General features: G+C 37.9%; 1 long non-coding RNA gene across 1 annotated transcript in view; it reads right to left on the bottom strand.

Moving 5' to 3' along the window:
* Window positions 1–1,106: 1,106 nt before the first annotated feature.
* The window catches only part of LOC104693225, a 61,244-nt gene continuing 44,555 nt past the window's right edge, over window positions 1,107–17,795 (bottom strand). The window contains exon 3 of the long non-coding RNA XR_005604224.1: window positions 1,107–3,467. This is a non-coding gene — a long non-coding RNA (uncharacterized LOC104693225). The remainder of the gene's footprint in view (window positions 3,468–17,795) is intronic.

Below are 17,795 nucleotides of genomic sequence, written 5' to 3'. Positions count from 1 at the left end.
ATCCTAGAATGATCCACAATCTGCTCTTCAAAGTCCTTTTAGGACTGGGCCTTCTTTCTCTGTCCCCACTTGCTCTAATCACAAGAAGAGGGGAAAGAAATGAAAGTTTGTAGAAGGCTAGAAATGATGGACCAAGAAATTGCAGAATCACCATCGCTGGATTTTCTACAGTTACAAATTTCAGTGTATGGACGAATTTCATATACAGCAGGAAGGGCCAATAGACACCACTATGTTGTATTTGGACATTCCACACACTGCTGAATTTGAGGTACAGCCACCTGTTGGGGACTAGATTAAGGTGGGTTTTTGTACCCAAGATCAGCAATTCTAGGCTTAAACATAAATTTATGATTAAACCTAAAATTCAATATAGATGTAACTAGACCCACACAGGTAAGTATAGTCTTGTGTTGGGGAAGAATTTTTTCTTCTGCAGTATATTCATTTAAACAACCTACTATTTTCTCCCCAAATTACTTGTCAATATCATCCAAATTTCCCACATAATTTTAGGTGGAGAAAATGAGAAGTTAGAACATTCTAGAGGATATTATGCTCTTTTTTTATTCTGTGAGCAGTGCATACCTTGAATAGTAGCAAATAATTTCAGTTTCCTTTTCCAACTGAGGGAGTCTGAAACCACAGCTCATACTAGTTATATGAATTCCGTAAATAACAACTGATTGCTCAGTCATTGATCAGTGCAGAAAGATGAACCACAAGTTCCTGCCTCTGCATTAAATGTGCTCACAAGAAAACTTTTTACCATTATATGGCTTCTCAGGCATTGAAGTAAAAATTTGAAAAATACCTAAACATTTTTGAGGTAGATGATAAATATTAACTTATAGCTCAGAATTTTGAAAATTCACCTTGAGTTCCAAGTTGCATTAAATAGTTAATTGTTTCAGATATGCAGAGGAAGCAAGTTCTTGTTTAGAGCTGCTCACTAAAAGTTAAGAGATTAAAGAAGCAGTTCTGCATCATTTTGTTCTGCACATTATTTGTGTGTATTAATGGCAGTGTGAGTGCCAACTCCAGTAATAATTTCAAATACTAATTTCATAATTTCAAAACAAAACATGAAAAATACTCATACTTAATTTTGTTCATAAATAAGAGTTTGAAATTTTATTGTTAGAATTCCAACAGAAATAAGAGAATTCTTTTTAACATATATTCTGCCAAAATATTCCATACGTGCATGTATTCTAGGCTAATATATGACAATGAAAGAAATCAAAGTTTGAACAGTACTGGTTTATTATTTCATTGCTGTGTGAAGAGCTGATGAAATTGAACTGTTGTGTACCATGACATTTTGCCTGCATAATGCAATAACCACTTTATGGAAAATAAGTTGAGAATCTCATTACTTGACCAAGATTTATGATGGAACTTGTAAATGTATTTGCTTTCAATAAATCTGACAGAGATTGACCACCATCCTTGTTAACATTTTGATAGACATCCTCTTTTAATGGCACCTAATTACAAAACAGCCAGTGCAATATGCTACTAAGATCAAAATTCAGTCTAGAAATAGTAATAACTGCCAGATTTAACTCATACATTTCTTTTATGGAGATCAGAAATAGCCCTTCTCTTTTCTGACATGCATATTAGAAAAGCTACTCAAAAAAGATCTGAACATTTTCTGAGAAATGATAAAATCCATCTCATCGGTCTTTCTGAAGTATTCCTAAAGCATCTGCTTCCATTATGCCAGTGTGAAGAGCTCCCCTGCCTGTCTCCAAAGGAAATCATATCCTTTCTACTACTGGGTGATGCAGATTGGTGTGGTCTGCAAGTGAGCCATTCCTGAAACAGGCAAGAGTAAGTTCAGGTGATATATTACCTGCTATGTAAGATATTGCATTCATTATATATTCTGGAGATCAACCCATTTTACTTCATTTCCTCCAAATCCTTTTCCTCATTTTGTTTCAAAGTATGAAGTTGTTGTTGGAGCATACCCTCATTTCTCTTTGTGGTTATTCTCTCTGTTTTGGGGATTGGTGCGTAAAGATCAAAGCCATGAAATTGCCTTCAGCATTTAAATTTTTTCCTAGAAAATTCGCAGTTTTATCAATACTGAGGATGCAGACATAGACAAAATTCCAAACTGGTAAACCAGATAATACATGTTGCATTATAAATTTGTTTTGGCAAGTGCCCAATAAAGCAGTGTTAAGAGAAAGTGAAACACATTTCAGGGTTGTACAAAAGTTTTTTAAAAAACAGCCTTTAAAATGCACTTCAGTGGTACATGTTTAAAATCCCTTATGCATCAGTTCACAGGGGAAACAGATCAGTTCAGTAACTGACAAGTGTTTCTGCAAGGGGAAGTTTAATTCAGATGTTTCAATTTCTTTATCCAAATGCTACAGTCATGTCTACCATGACTCACATAGACTGAGTGATTCAGGAGTCATGTAGGTGAATACAGAAGTAATAAAGTATGAGAAGTTTTAAAATGAAAAAAAATATAGAAATAAACAGAGTCATTTTTGACTGAACAACTTATTATGAAATTTATTTAAAAAAAGCCAACCTTCTAAATCTTCTACTGTTTAGGGGCTGTTTCTACATGAGTCTGAAATTCATCATCCATGCCATAAATTTCTACTGGACTGTCTTATATTTTTATCTTAGTTAAACTATCCTATCCCATGAACAGACATTTTTATGCAAGTTTAAATCTGGTTTCATAAGGACAGACACAGATTTGTAACTAAGCCATGATTAATCATGTATCTAATTACACTGCATAGCCTTGTACATGGATGAAGCCTCAGTGTTTTGGGGACTTTGTTCTCATCCCTCATAAGTTACTTTTCTGTCTCCTTCCTGACATTTGTTTTCCACAGTCTCAGGTTCAGAAAAAAAAAAATTTATTATTTTGAGGTGGGTTGACCTTGGCTAGTTGCCAGGCACCTACCAAGCTACTCTATCACTCTTTCTCTTTAAGGGACAGAGGGACAATGAAGAACCCATGGACTGAGATAAGAGAGATCACTTACCAATTGTCACAGGGAAAACAGACTGGACTTGGGAAAATAAATTTAATTTGTTGCCAAGCAGAATCGATTAGTAAGAAATAAGAATAAATTTTTAAAAAACATCTCCCCCCACCCTTCCTTTCTTCCCAGGCTCAATTTTACTTCCAACTCTGTCACTTGCTGCACCTCAAGTGGTGCAGCAGGATGGGGAAAATGGTCAGTTGCCATCAGTTCATAACACTCCATCTCTGCTGCTCCTTCCTCCTCACACTCTTCCCTTGCTCCATCCTAAGGGCTCACCCATTGGGGACAGTCCTCCATGAACTTCTCCAACATAAGTCCTCCCCACAGGCTGACTGGTCCAGCGTGGGTCCTTCTGTGGAGTGCTGTCCTTCCTCACAGGGTCACAGGTCTGACAGCAAACTTGCTCCTGTATGGTGTTCTCTCCACGGGCTGCAGTTCCTGTCAAGAGTTCAAGCATAGGGCCTTCATGAGCCACAGCTCCTTTTAAGGGATATTCACCTGCGCTGATGTGGGGTTGTCTGCAGGTGGCAGGTGGCTATTTGCACCACAGTGGAAATCCACGGGATGAAAGGAAAAACATCACTGCACCCTCTCCGCATGCTGTACGAGAATCTCTGGTTGTATGCCTGGACTACCTCCTCCTCCTCTTTTTGCACTGACTTTGGGGCCTACAGAGTTGTTTCTCTTACATATTCTTGCTCCTCTATCACATCTTCTAATGTGCAGCATTTTCTCCCTTTCTTAAATATGCTACTGCAGAGGTGCTCCTGATGTTTCTGATGGGCTCAGCTTTACCCAGTGGTGGGTCTGTCTTGGAGGCAGCTGGATCTCATTCTGGCATAAGGGCAGCTCCTGATGTCTCCTCACAAAGGCTGCTCACACAGCCCCCAGCTACCCAAACTTTGCCACACGGATCCAATTTGTTTTTTAGGTTTGTTTCACCTTACATAATAAGGCTGTAGATGGAAAAAAAACCCCAAACATTTAGAAATGTCTAAAATATTCATTGATGGCAATACAGACAGTGCCATTTTTTCATGCAGTCTGAATACTAGTAAAAATGTAATTTAATTTCATCCTTTGCTGCAAAAAGTCACACTTAGTTCATTACTTAAAGTTGATCTGTTTGCAACTCAAACTTACCAGCTTTTTCATTAGTCACTGTACTTAACCACACTGAACTATTCACTGTGACTTCTGACAGCAACCAAAGTTCTCAGATTCCTCTGCAAACATGAGGAACACTTCCCATCCTGAGGGATCTGAAGCTCTGCTGTAGCTGCCCTCCATACTGTGGATGAGATTCATCTCACTTAACTTCAGCTAACTAGTCTAGTCCTGGACAGAGACAGGGGATTTCAGGCAGGGGTTTATCTTTCTTAGATGCCATGGGCTTTAGATACCTCTCCTTATTTTATGAAATAGTCTAGGAGAATAAAATTACTAAGATTAAATCCATACTGTGGATGGGGAGAAGCATTCCTCAGTGGTGAATACTAGCAAATCAGTGGTCCATAAAACAAATTAATTTAAATCTCTCAAAAAATATAATATTACTAATGTATAGAACTTCATATGTTATCACAACAGACTTCACATCAATGTCCTATGGTGAAAGCAGAAATATTTTTAGCACTTTAGGAATAAGGTATAATTTGCAAGTAGCAGCCTACTTACAGTGTAAGAGGGCTACACAGTATTGCAGCACATACATACAGCATACAGTCTGTGAACTACACAGGGACAGGGCTGCCCAGAAACACCAATGGAGTTACTGTTGACTATAAAAAAATGGGCTCGTTCAGTCAACATTTTTACACTGTAGAAGGTTAAATATAAACGAGTAGAACTGCAGGTCTGTAGAACCCTGGATCTCTACTATGCATTTTTCAGATGTGCTAGACCTAATGTCAGCATGGATCTACTGTGTGTTTGATCACTAAAACCCCTTAAGAGTATTAGACATAATTCCACAATTCATCTGGTCTGTGCTGGAGTTTAATGTAAAGCCTGTTATGTTCAAAACATCCATCTTCTTGCAGTGCTTTGCACATTAGGATGACTAATTTTAAAGTTAGCACTTCCATCTAACATTCAGTATAAGTAAGAAAGTTGAAGTATGAAAGTGCACAGGTCATTTACAAAGTGTTCATACTAGAATATATTAACTGCTAAGAAAGACAGAAACCTACTTTCTGACACTTTACCCTTATTATGTCCACAAACACTACAAATATTTCCTTGTTATTCTACTTTTATCATTTAGGTGAAAGGTTAAAGACTAAAATCAACAAAACTATTTTGATAGCTAAATGAGCAGAAGTTCTGTGCTAAAGGGCTATTCATATTTAAATATCTTGCAGACGAGACTGTGCCCACAAATATAACAGAAAACAATTTCCCTGGTTCCCTGCAGCTTAGAGTTGCTTTCAAAAAATGCAATTTTTATTCCTCCTTCCAGATAATCCATCTGTCTACTGAGAGGGGTATTAACTATCACAAGACAGTTCCATTCTCCTTAGCCCTCATTATCATTTCCCATCTTCTTCTTTGTAGAATGAAACAAGCTAAAACAACTCACAGAGCAAAATACTGTGGAGGCAAACTGCTTCTAATGCTTTTAATTGTTGCTCCCCATGCTTGACACCTTGCTGTGACAGCCAGCATGGTAGGTGCTCCTGAAGCTGCCTGATGGGGTGTCTCTGCAGGGCTTGAACCCTTCCAGTATAGAATCAGCTCCACATGCATCTCTCACAAGTTATTGATGAGAACAGTAGACTTTTCAAACATGGAGCATCCTCTTCTTTTCAAGAAAACAACAGAAAACTGAGGACTTTTTAGCCGAGGCACCTTCAGTACCCCAGGAGAGGCTGTAATATCAGGGTAGTCATCCAGCACTCATAGTATGGAAAGGTGTTCTTGAAAGTTCTAGCAAAAAAAGAGAAAGTGATCAGTGCCCAAATGCTCATGTGTCCATTTTTAATGGTTTTCCCAGAATTTTTTTTTTCATTTATGTAAAAGGAATTTAAATTAACTTGTTTTTCATTCAACTAATCTTCAGTAAAAAAAAAGTGACCACGACAATTTTGAAAATACTTTGAAAGTAAGTTAACGCTGGAATTCCTCAGTCTATTTAAACTTGTCATCTTCAATTGTTCATAGTGACAGATTTCCTAATGCTCACCAGGCACTCACGCATTTTATGTTTGTTGGAGTGTGCATCTTGTAATGTTCACAGCTTCACTGATTCAATCATTCCTATTTTTGCTACTGATTCGGAAAGACTCACAGTATGAGGGAGAACAACAGGAGTGAATTGGTGATGCTGATTTCATCCAAGCATTTTTTCAGGATTCATAAATATACAGAAAGCTTAATCTCACAATTTTCTTGAAAGTGATTTAATTTTCATCATTCTCTTGTCTTGTAGAAGATTTTGTTTTATTATTGTAGAGCATTGATTCAAAAAGAAAAAAAGAGAAAAAGAAATAAAAATAATACAACAGCCTCTAAGCTCTAGATAAGCATCTGTTCAAGCTGTTCAACTTTGTCTAAACAGTTCCATACCTATATTTTGCAGACACTTCAAAGACAGCCTTTGCCCTGCCCATTCAGTGAATACATAATCGCTCCTATGAAGCAAAACAATTTCATCCAAAAAACACGAGCTTTCAAACAGCATGAGAACTAAGTAACCATTGAGAGTGACTAACCCAAATTTCCAGTCCAAAGTTTTTCAATCCTTTTCAGTTTGTTTACCTGCATAAATTTCCCAAAGGAGACGTGGATCCTTTCAGAAATGTCACCTCTGTAGACTTCTGCAGCGTATGCAAAGTTGGCTTTTTATTTGCTGTTTTGAAAACCACGGGGGTCTACAGAGCAAAGGCTGAAAATCACTGTTCTGGTCTAAATCAGGCATAGCAGAGGTGTGAATATGCACTTCCCCATTTACACTCAAGGACCTTCCTCATCAAATGTCCACAAAGGAGATGGTTTATGAGGACAAGATTGTGAATCAAATGCTGGATGGGCTGGGAAGAAACTGTGGTTTATGCACCAAACAGTAGGCAAGCTCCTTGCACTTTTATTTTCTTAAAATTTCCAAAGGTTGTAATTTCATATGATTCATGATAGGAAAATTTTAACACGTTGATAGAATCCTGTTTTTCATTCAGATCTAGTTATGACCTTGTCACACAATTTGATTTGGTGAGAACTTAGAAACCCTGAGATCTCCACGGACAAGAAATGCATGGGCCACATTGTGGTCACAATGTAATTTAAAATATTTCTGGAATTTCTTAGAACTCTCCTCTATTTAAAAAAAAAAATTATTTATTTATTCTACTTACAGAATTTGGGTGTTGGGGAAAAGGGACAGAAATACAGATTAGGTTAGGAACTGCATCCAAAAGTGATGGAGACCTCTAAAAACAATGCAACTAAGTAAAGACATCCAAGCCTCATCAGGACATTCTATCAGTGCATTATTCAGGTCCTGACTTTAAATTAAACCAAATTGAGACTTTTACACTTAAGATGGTATTTCGCCTATCCTTCTTTCAGCTGAAAGCATCCAACGTCTTTCTTTACTGCACAATGCACATAGATATATGGGCCATATTTTGGAATGAAGCTATGAAGAAAATATTTTGATGCTATTAACACGAATCTGAAAGGAGACTATGGTGACAGACTATGGTGGCTGTATTACCTATCTAGAGGGCTCTCTGAAGTCTTTATTCTTCACCATTGCACATTAAGGTCCTTTCAGAATTCAGGTGAAATATAAGATTACAGAGCTATCTAGCATGCACCCACAAATCATGGAAGGTATTTTTATTTAAGTGCCTAACACAAGAGCAAGTTTCTTTCGTACACATGAAACAGCACTAACACAGCTTCTACCTAATTGTACAAAACTCAACAGAAATAAATCTGATCAAGTGTTCACATAGCTCAAAACCCCAAATATGCTCACAGTACTAGAACAATAAGTCAACAAAAAAATAATTAATGCTACTAATGTACAATGGAAGGTCAAATGATCATAGTTCAATACCTGAAAAATGCAGTGTAAATATACATAACAAATTATTAATTTTCAAATTCAAACCAATACACTGTGTTCTCTTATTTAAGAAAGTTTAAGTGAAAGGGCAAAAATATATCTTAAATGAAACTATGGTGTTTAAAAAGTGAGCTTAGTATTTCCAGGAAGCTCAAACAACATATATTTTTCCCCCACATTCTTTTAGGCATAAATCATTAGGAGAGTTAAATGTAAAACAGCCTTTAAGGGAGCAGGACTCAGTCAAGGAGTTAAACAAAAAGAGGCAAGTAGCTTGCAAACAGGAGAGCAGTTAAAAGTAAAGATTCATCAGGGATCTTACCTAATGAAGACAGAAAAGACCTTGGAGAACCTGGAGTAGCTGCTATTCGAGGTTTTCAAGGACAGGCTAGTTAGTGTCAGCATTTGTCAACAACAACTGAGGTACAAATTATTCCGCTATCTGTATGAAATTTGCATTAGTTTATCTCCCACACCCCATTCCAGACCTATTTTTCTAGGAATGCATGAATTTGGATTGAAAAATGACCTAAGAGTCTTCCTGTCATGACAAATGCCTAAAACTGTGTTTTTTTCTGCATCTGTTCCTGCACCGAACAAAGTATTGGAGTGCTTGATGTCTCACCGAGCAGATCTCAAGAGAAAAGGTAGGAAACCAGTTGCAGTTCTCTGATTCCAGACCACCACCAATGTATGAGATAGGACTGAGTTTCTAGATTCAAGTTATGGGTTGACCTTGAGAGAGTATGCAAAGGTAGCATCACAGGTCAGAAAGTTCCTCCTCTCTGGTGGTCCTTGCATAAGATACTGCCCCTGGTATTCTCTGTCCCTGGCAGAGTGAGGGAAGATGTAGGAGAAGTAAGCACATTATCCTCTATTTGGATCTTTCCTATGAATGAAGATAAACTCGTTCTATTTCTTAATGTTTATTTTAATTTATATTTACTTTAGAGCTACTTCCCCATTTCTAGCCCCATTTTCCCCAGGTGTTTGAATATTTATGAAGCTATATAAATAAGAATATATGGAGATTGAACATTCCTTTATACAAATGGAGTGGTGGGACTGACAAAATATTTGTACTTTTTGGTGACTGATGTTGAAAAGTGAAAATATAATTTTCCCAGAGGGCCAATGTGGCTCCTGAAAAACCTGCCAGTTTTATACTTTACATTTGAGGGAAAAAAAGCAAAAGGAAGGAAGGGAGGAAGGGAGGGAGGGAGGAAAGAAGGAAGGAAGGAAGAAGGAAGGAAGGAAGGAAGGAAGGAAGGAAGGAAGGAAGGAAGGAAGGAAGGAAGGAAGGAAGGAAGAAAGAAGGAAGGAAGAAGAAAAAGAAGAAAGAAAGAAAGAAAGAAAGAAAGAAAGAAAGAAAGAAAAGAAAGAACAGAAAGAAAGAAAGAGAAAGAAGAAAGAAAAAGAAAGAAAGAAAGAAAGAGAAAAGAAAGAAAGAAAAAGAAAGAAAGAAAGAAAGAAAGAAAGAAAGAAAGAAAAAGAAAGAAAGAAAGAAAGAAAGAGAAAGAAAGAAAGAAAAGGAAAGAAAGAAAGAAAGAAAGAAAGAGAAAGAAAGAAAGAAAGAGAAAGAAAGAAAGAAAAAGAAAGAAAGAAAGAAAGAAAGAAAGAAAGAAAGAAAGAAAGAAAGAAAGAAAGAAAGAAAGAAAGAAAGAGAAAGAAAGAAAGAAAGAAAGAAAGAAAGAAAGAAAGAAAGAAAGAAAGAAAGAAAGAAAGAAAGAAAGAAGAAAGATGGATGGATGCAGGAGGGAAAAAGGGAAAAATGCACTAGGTACTTTGTGAGGCTGCAGTTAGTACTTGCCCCTTCCCAAGCACTTCTGCTGCTGTTTGAGAGGCAGAGCCTGCACTGTGTAACAAGTCACAGTGTACACAGTTACAACAATCACCATCAGTGTCAGGTTTTTTAAGATGACAGCCTCACACATCCTTTCATGCCATCCTTGTTAGGAATAATCCAGGGGTACAGCACTGCATGGAACAGCTATGTGCATGGCAACAACACTATGATTTCATTTCTTTTTTTCCTTTGTGTCACACTTCTAAATAGCTACAGCTTCCCTGCAACTTGCCTTCCAGTTCTCTGTAGCACTAGGTAAAGAGTTCATCTGCCATTTAATTCTCAGAGTTGCTGCTACCAGAAATTAAAGGACACAAATCATGCTCACTCTTGAGCTGCTAAATCAGCGCTGATACAATGATAACAACAGGGTAAGTTCCCCTGTAGTTAGGACTCAGGAATTTTTGCACTGTGCTACCACTTAGTCTTTTGCTAATAACAGTGCTGAAAATTTCGCATGAGATTTATTCATGCAGATGCAGCCACAGAGACCTTGCTTTTGTGGTTCATTATTGCTATTTTCCTTAACTCAAAAACAATTCATTCTAGATTGAATGTAAATATTTTATTCTTGGACTATGGAAACAATGAGATGACGATCCAAGACTAATCACATTTTCAGTAACAATAACTGAAATGGTTTACTCAGCATGCATACATTTTAAAAGACAGTTTCGTAACTACATTTTACTAGAGGGCAGTAAAACCTTCTGCTTCGCTGAGCAAATCTCGTGTCCAAATCTTCATTTACATCCCTGTGTGGGCTGTTACACTGCAAACTTGGATCTGAATGCATTTCCCTCCCACCTTCTTCTTGCAGCCATTAAAGTTTATTTGAAGAATAACACTAGATCTACGTTAAGCTAGAAGCATGATTACTACTTGTGGGCATCTTCTGTTTTCTTGCAGTCTTAGTTAATCTATGTACATGAATGCATTTATTTTTTCTTTTGGTGGATTGTTTGTGGATTCTTTTTGTTCTGAGAATCTTTGCATTGGAACACCATTCAAGCAAGTTCAACTTATTTATGAAAGCAAAAATATCAGTGAGCCTGCTCTAAATATCATATATTATGGACCAGCATCAGTTCTTTTTTTCTGCACCATATGATGTAGCTAAAGAAAGAGGGAAGACCCTTTTCACACAGACATCTTACTTCTATTCGCATTTTGCTTCTAAACTGATGGGCAGTTGCATTCAAATACAGATTTTCTGATTAAGTGACTTGTAATATGTTCCCCACATGAATGAGACATCCTCAGTTATGCATGACAATCTTCTGTTGTTAAGGTATTCTTCCCATTATGCAATACCAGAGTTGAAATTCCAATGTAGCTATATTAATTAGCAGAAAAACAAACCAGTTTTATTAGCAAGAAAGATGTATTTTGGAAGCAGTTGGTTACTTAGCAACAGCTTCAGGTATTAAAACTTCTTTTACTAACAAGCCAAAAAAAAAAAAAAAAGGATACTGCTTACTACAGTACATTAGATCAGCATGCTTTGTGTAAAGGATTTTAACAGTCAAGAGATGTGACTGTGTTTAAGATTCCTTTTTCCAGTCACTAGTTCATTGTCAGCAGCAGCTACAGAGCAGCTTTATGTGCATTCAGAGACAGCCAGGAAATTAGTTCTGCATGACTGACTCAGCACTGTAGCACTGAGAACAACTCTCAACCATTTCCTTAAACAATTGTTTATTTCTTGGTGTGATAACAATGTTAAATATCACAATTCTAGACAAAAAAGATCAGATTCATTTGCATTCAAGGTAAAAAAGTATTAGCACTATTAAAGTGAAGTCATACCTATTTCTGGCATTACAAGACTTTTTTTGCAATTATTATTAAAAGTTCAGAATGATTCCTGGTAGCTTGTTTAGTGTTTTCTTTGATGCTAAATGGAACTGAGAAGCAAAATGCCACCAAATTAAAATCAAATGAAAGTACTAGTGCATTTTCAAAGTGAGAAATCTAAAATTAAATAAAATTTTTGAATCAAAAAGGAGGTCTATTAGACTTTTCATGACAGAAAAACAAGTCAGATCTTTTTAAGGCCTATATGCATTGAGAATTCATATGATTCAAGATAAAGCAAAGACTTAGGGTTCAGATGATAGATATTGAATGGCTTCTGTTTGAGTTACCTTTTGCTCAAGCTGCTTGGGATTCCCCAACCCTGGGCACTTAGACATCTGCCCAAAGGCAAGCACTGAGTCCAAGCAGGAGTTTGGCAAAATTGAAGAGGCCTGGGAAGGCATTCTGCTACCCTCCAAATGCAATATGAAACAGACTGGTCTCTAAGAAAACACTGAGAACAGAGTGCACCCAGCACATTGCCTCTCTACCCAGACAAATTCATGAAGACACATGACATACTCAGCATTCATAGCATTGAAGTCTTCCCTGAAAATATGAACTATAACCTTGATCATTGAGCACTATCAGGGCTCACACACTTCCTTCAAAACACTTCCAGAAGAAATCTCTCATTTCTCACTACCAAGATAGTAGAGGCTTGCAAAGCTTATGAAATTCCAGAGCTAAGTAGCAACTGAGTGGTTTCTCAGCAACACCATTTTGGATTTAGGCAATACATTTTCTCTAAAGCCTGCTGAAAGGGTGTGAACCCTTTTATTGGATCCTAATAATTTCTGCTTTCTTTCTAGTTATGAAGTTAATCTGAAAATACTGTCTGTCAGTGTTAAGTGTTGCTTTTGTCTTAAAATGAAGAGCTCTTCAACCAGAGGTTTGCTTTCTATTTTAAGTTTCCACAATGTATTAGTGGATAGGGCTAAAGGACCACTAAAAGCAATGTGTTTTCCAGTAAATCTCACTATTACTTAAAGATTTTGGCTTCAGCCACATGCAGAATATTTTTCAATTTGTTTCTTAACTAAAGCAAAAAGTCAGCTCTTATTTATGGATTTATCTATTCAGTTGGGTACATTTGTTTCCTGTAGCAACGTTCAGTGTTTATTATTAGAGAATGAAAGAATATTGCTTTCTGTTGTGATAATTCTGCATTTTCTTTGATGTCTGATAAGAGATTTTTTTTATTAACCTCTGGGACAGCAAGACAATTTCACGCTGTCAGTAAAATACTGACAAGACTGGGCTCAGAGTTTCCTTTTTTGTATCCTGTTTAAAACAAATAGAAGCAAAATAAAATAAATCTCTGATCCATAGATTTCATGAAACAGAGAACATTCCATATTGGTTATATGCAGGAAAGAAAGATAATGGCACATTAGTTTGTTTTTTTTAATACATTTTCCTAGTATAAGTAGCTGAGTAACTTCAGTTTTCAGTCTTGAATGGGTTAGTAAGGAATTCCCAAGTGATGAAATAAGACTGATATGTGAAGGATAAAGAAATGTTTTAATGCAAGAAGGATGTGTTATGTGACAGGAATGAAGATATCAGTTTGAAATTTATATCGCTCTGTCTAATCCAAAACGTCTCCTCTGAAATGTGTCTGCAATGTGCCTTCATTTAGCAAGGAAGAATGGCATTACAGCCAATGTGACCACCCTCACAGTCACTGCAGGTAAATGTACCTATCCAGGAGCATGTCAATAAAAAGCCAGATGGAGTAATAAAAACTTTGTCAGATCATCGTATTAAACATTAAAGCTAAAACCTGTGGGCCATGCATGGTTCATTAAGATCATGCATGGTATATAATTCCCCTGACGCTGACAGATCCTTAAAAAACTTTAAAAAACCCCAAAACCTGAGATAAAATACAGCTGACTGTAAACAGTAACACATACATCTCAGAGTCCTCATTTCAATTTTGAAGAAAACCAGAAGTTGTTCATGAGTTTTATCACCAATCAGTAAGACACCATATTTAAATAAATTAAATTCTTAACTAAGCATCCCAGTGTAAAAAGAAATTAATGAGTCAGCAATGTACTCTGAAGGAAGAAAGGTCAACAGTATCCTTGGCGGCATTAGGAAGAACATTTCCAGCAATCCTTTTCCTCTGCTCAGCACCTCATATCTGGAGTAATGGGTCCAGCTCTGGAGTTCCTGGTACAACAGAAATACATACATAATAAAGCAAATCTAGTGAAGAGTCATAGAGATGATCAAGGATTGGAACATCTGATGTATGAGCAGATACTCAAGGAGCTGGGACTGTTCAGCCTTCAGAAGAGGAGTCTTATGGGGGATCTCATCAAATAAAGATCTGATTGGGAAGAAGTGAAGATGAAAAAACCAGAATCTTTTCTGTAGTACCCAGTGACAGAACAAGGGGCACTGGGCACAAACTGAAATACAAGAAATTAATCTCAAACTTTATTTTTAGAAGGTGATTGAATTCTAGAATAGGTTACCCAGAGAGGTTGGGGGGTCTTCATCCTTGGAGATATTCAGAACAACTGAATACAAACAGAACAATTTTGCTCTAGCTGACCCTGGCTGTAAGTAGAGTGGTTGGACTAGGTGATTGAATGGTTACTTGAAGAGAATGGTCACCTCACAAACAGGGATACAGACAAGGCAGAGATGTTTAATGCTTTCTTTGCTTCACTCTTCATCACCAGTGATGGGCTATGGGGGTCCCAAAGACCTGAGCTGGGGAACCATGACTGTGAGAATGATAAAATCTCAGTCAATCCTGAACTTTTTCAGGAACTTCTATTCTAGGTGTATCCCTATGAGTCTATGGTGCCCAATGGGATTCATCTGAGAAGACTCAAAGCTCTGGCTTATGTCATTGCAAGGCTTCTCTCAATGATTTTTGAACAATCTTGGGAATCTGAAGAGGTCCTAGTTGACTGAAAGCTAGCTCATATGGCCCCAGTTTTCAAGAAGGGCATGAAGGATGACCCTGGACAGTATAGACCTGCCAGTCTCACTTCAGTGATTGGTAAAACTAGGAAGATTATTCTGGGAGGTATTGAAAAACACCAGAAGGACAACAGAGTCATTGGTCAAAGCTATCATGGTGTCATGAGGGGAAAGTCCTGCTTGTCAAACTTGATTTCCTTTTATGACAAGGTAACCCACCGAGCTGATCAAGGGAAGACAGTTGATGTAATCATTTTGGATTTCAGAAAAGCTTTTGATACCCTTTGTCACAGGATCCTTCTGGACAGGATGTCCAGGACACAGCTGGATAAACACATCATGTGATGGGTGAGCAACTGGCTTATGGGTTGGATGCAAAGCATTATAGTGAATGGGGTGACATCAGACTGGTGACCTGTCACTGGTGGGGTTCCACAGCGCTCCAACGTCGGTCCTGTGCTCTTCAACATCTTCATAAATGACTTGGATGCAGGATTCAAAGGAATACTAAGGAAGTTTGCTTAGTATTAGCATTAGTTTAATGATGACATTAAACTAGGAGGAGCTGTTGACTCCCTTGAAGGCAGAGAGGTCCTGCAGAGAGACTCTAATAAATCAGAGGGCTGGGCAATCAACAACCATATGAAATTCAACGTGGGAAAGTATTGGATTCTGCGCCTTGGAGGCAGCAACCCTGCATGTACGGACAGACTGGGGAATGAGATGCTGGAAAGCAGTTCTGTGGGAAGGGATTTGGGTGTCCTGGTCCATGGCAATTTGAATATGAGTCAGCAGTACCCTGGCAGCCAGGAGGGCCAACCATGTCCTGGGGAGCACCAGGCACAGCATCTCCAGCCAGGCAAGGGAGGGGATTGTCCCACTCTGCTCTGCATCTCGAGTCCTATGTGCAGTCTTGGGTGCCAGAATATAAAAATGACTTTAAACTACTAGAGAGCATCCAAAGGAGGGCAACAAAAATGGTGAAGAGCCTTGAGGGGAAGCAATACAAGGAGTGGCTGAGGTCACTTGACTTGTTCAGCCTGGAGAAGTGGAGACTGAGGGGAGACCTCATCAATCTACAGCTTCCTCATGAGGGGAAGAGGAGGGGCAGGCACTGATCTCTTCTCTGTGGTAACCAGTGACAGGACCAAAGGGAATGGCCTGAAGTTGTTTCATGGAAGGTTTAGATTAAATATCAGGAAAAGGTTCTTCACCCAGAGGTTGGTTGGGCACTGGAACAGGCTCCCCAGGGAAATAGTCATAGCATCAAACCTGCCTAAGTTCAAGAAGCATTTGGACAATACTTAGTCATATGGTGTGATTCTTGGGGCTGCCCTGTGCAGACCCAGGAGTTGGACTGGATGATCCTTGTGGATCCCTTCCAACTCAGGATATTCTATGATTCTATGATCTCAAGAGATGCTGCAGAGCTCATTAGAGACAGGCTTTATGTCAAGGAGTGTTGCTATAAGACAAAGCATAATGGATCTAAACCAAAACAAGGTAGATTCAGACTAGATACAAGGAAGAATTTTCTTATGATGAGGGTGGTGAAACACTGGAAAAAGTTGATATGAGAGGTAGTAGATGCCCCATCCCTGGAAATATCCAAAGTGGGGTTTGAATGGGAATCTGAGCAATCTGGTGTAGTTGAAGATGTCCCTGCTCATTGCAAGACCATCGGACTGGATGGCCTTTAAAAGCTCTTTCCAAACCAAACCATTTTATGATTTTATGATTCTATGATTCTGTGAAAAGGAAACCTCAGTTTAGGATTGTACCTAGAGTTCATCATCAATTTGAAAGTTAATCACTGATACAAACACACATGCAAATGATACAACAGATGACTGATGTAACTGAAGTACTAATTGTACTAACTCAAGGAATTGTTCTATACAGGAATTACAGTAATTTATTGTCTGGCTGATATTTAAACCTTAGTCTCTCTGCTTTAATTTATATTCATAGAAAAATTAATAATTTTTTTTTTATTCACATAAATACACATTGATTATACTTTCTAATTTTATTTTGTTCTGAACTGATGTTGCAAAATTCAGGGTGATCTGATCTGAGGTTGCATTTGTACATACCATTATATATAAGTATAGTAATTCATAGCATTATTCTCAACGCTTAAAAGCATTATTTAAAAATCAGTACTTATTTTGCAGTGTGTGGGGGAAGAAGGTTGCCTCTTCCTATTCAGAAACAGGAAGTTTTTTAAAAGCATACAGAATAAAACCACAAGCAGAGGAAGGTATCCCCTTAGGATGCTTGGCCTAGAGGGGGTGAACAAGAGAAGCCTTTCAGAAAGCAAGAAGAAAACCAAAGAGCTGGACAAGTTAGCGAAATTCCACATTTTTATCCAGTTCATCCAGTTGCACAGTAAGGGGTGATTCGAAGGGGTGATTCGATCAGCAGCCTGATTCGAAGCCTCGGTCCAGATCATAATTCAATCTGTAAGTATAGAAGCCTATACATAGGTGTGTAGATATTTGACAGCATGAAAATTTATGGGAAGACACAAGTTACTCAGACCAACACTCAGATCACTTATTTCCGGGGGTGCAGGGGTGTAATTGATATCTAATGATCCAAAACTCAGGCTTACCAGCTATCACAAGAACAACTTCTGTGGAAATCATTAGTCAAGCAATAATAGTAGATCAAACGGGAGGAAATAGGATTTGTAGTAACTCAGAGTGTGGGCCAGACGGTAAGCTGAATGAATTCAAGTCCAGGAGAAAAAACCAAGCAGCTTGACTACACTGCAAATAATGGTAGACAATGATCCTGAAATGTTTTTGCATCATAAAATGCTTTGGGTTGCAAGGGATCTCTCTAAGTCATTCTGTCTACATGCTTCTTAAAGCAGGATCATGAACAAAGTTAGGTCAGGCAGTTCAGGGCCCTGTCGAGTCAAGCTCTGAATATCTCCGAGGATGGAGTTCTCACAGCCTCTCTGTGAAAACTGCTGTAATGCTTAATCACCCTCACTATGATTTTTGACTTTTTTTCTTTATGTATCCTCCTGGAAGGT

Source organism: Corvus cornix, chromosome 3, assembly GCF_000738735.6.
Source record: "Corvus cornix cornix isolate S_Up_H32 chromosome 3, ASM73873v5, whole genome shotgun sequence".
NCBI classification, from domain to species: domain Eukaryota; kingdom Metazoa; phylum Chordata; class Aves; order Passeriformes; family Corvidae; genus Corvus; species Corvus cornix.
Note: the sequence above shows the minus strand (reverse complement) of the source record. Positions and strands in the feature narration are given on the sequence as shown.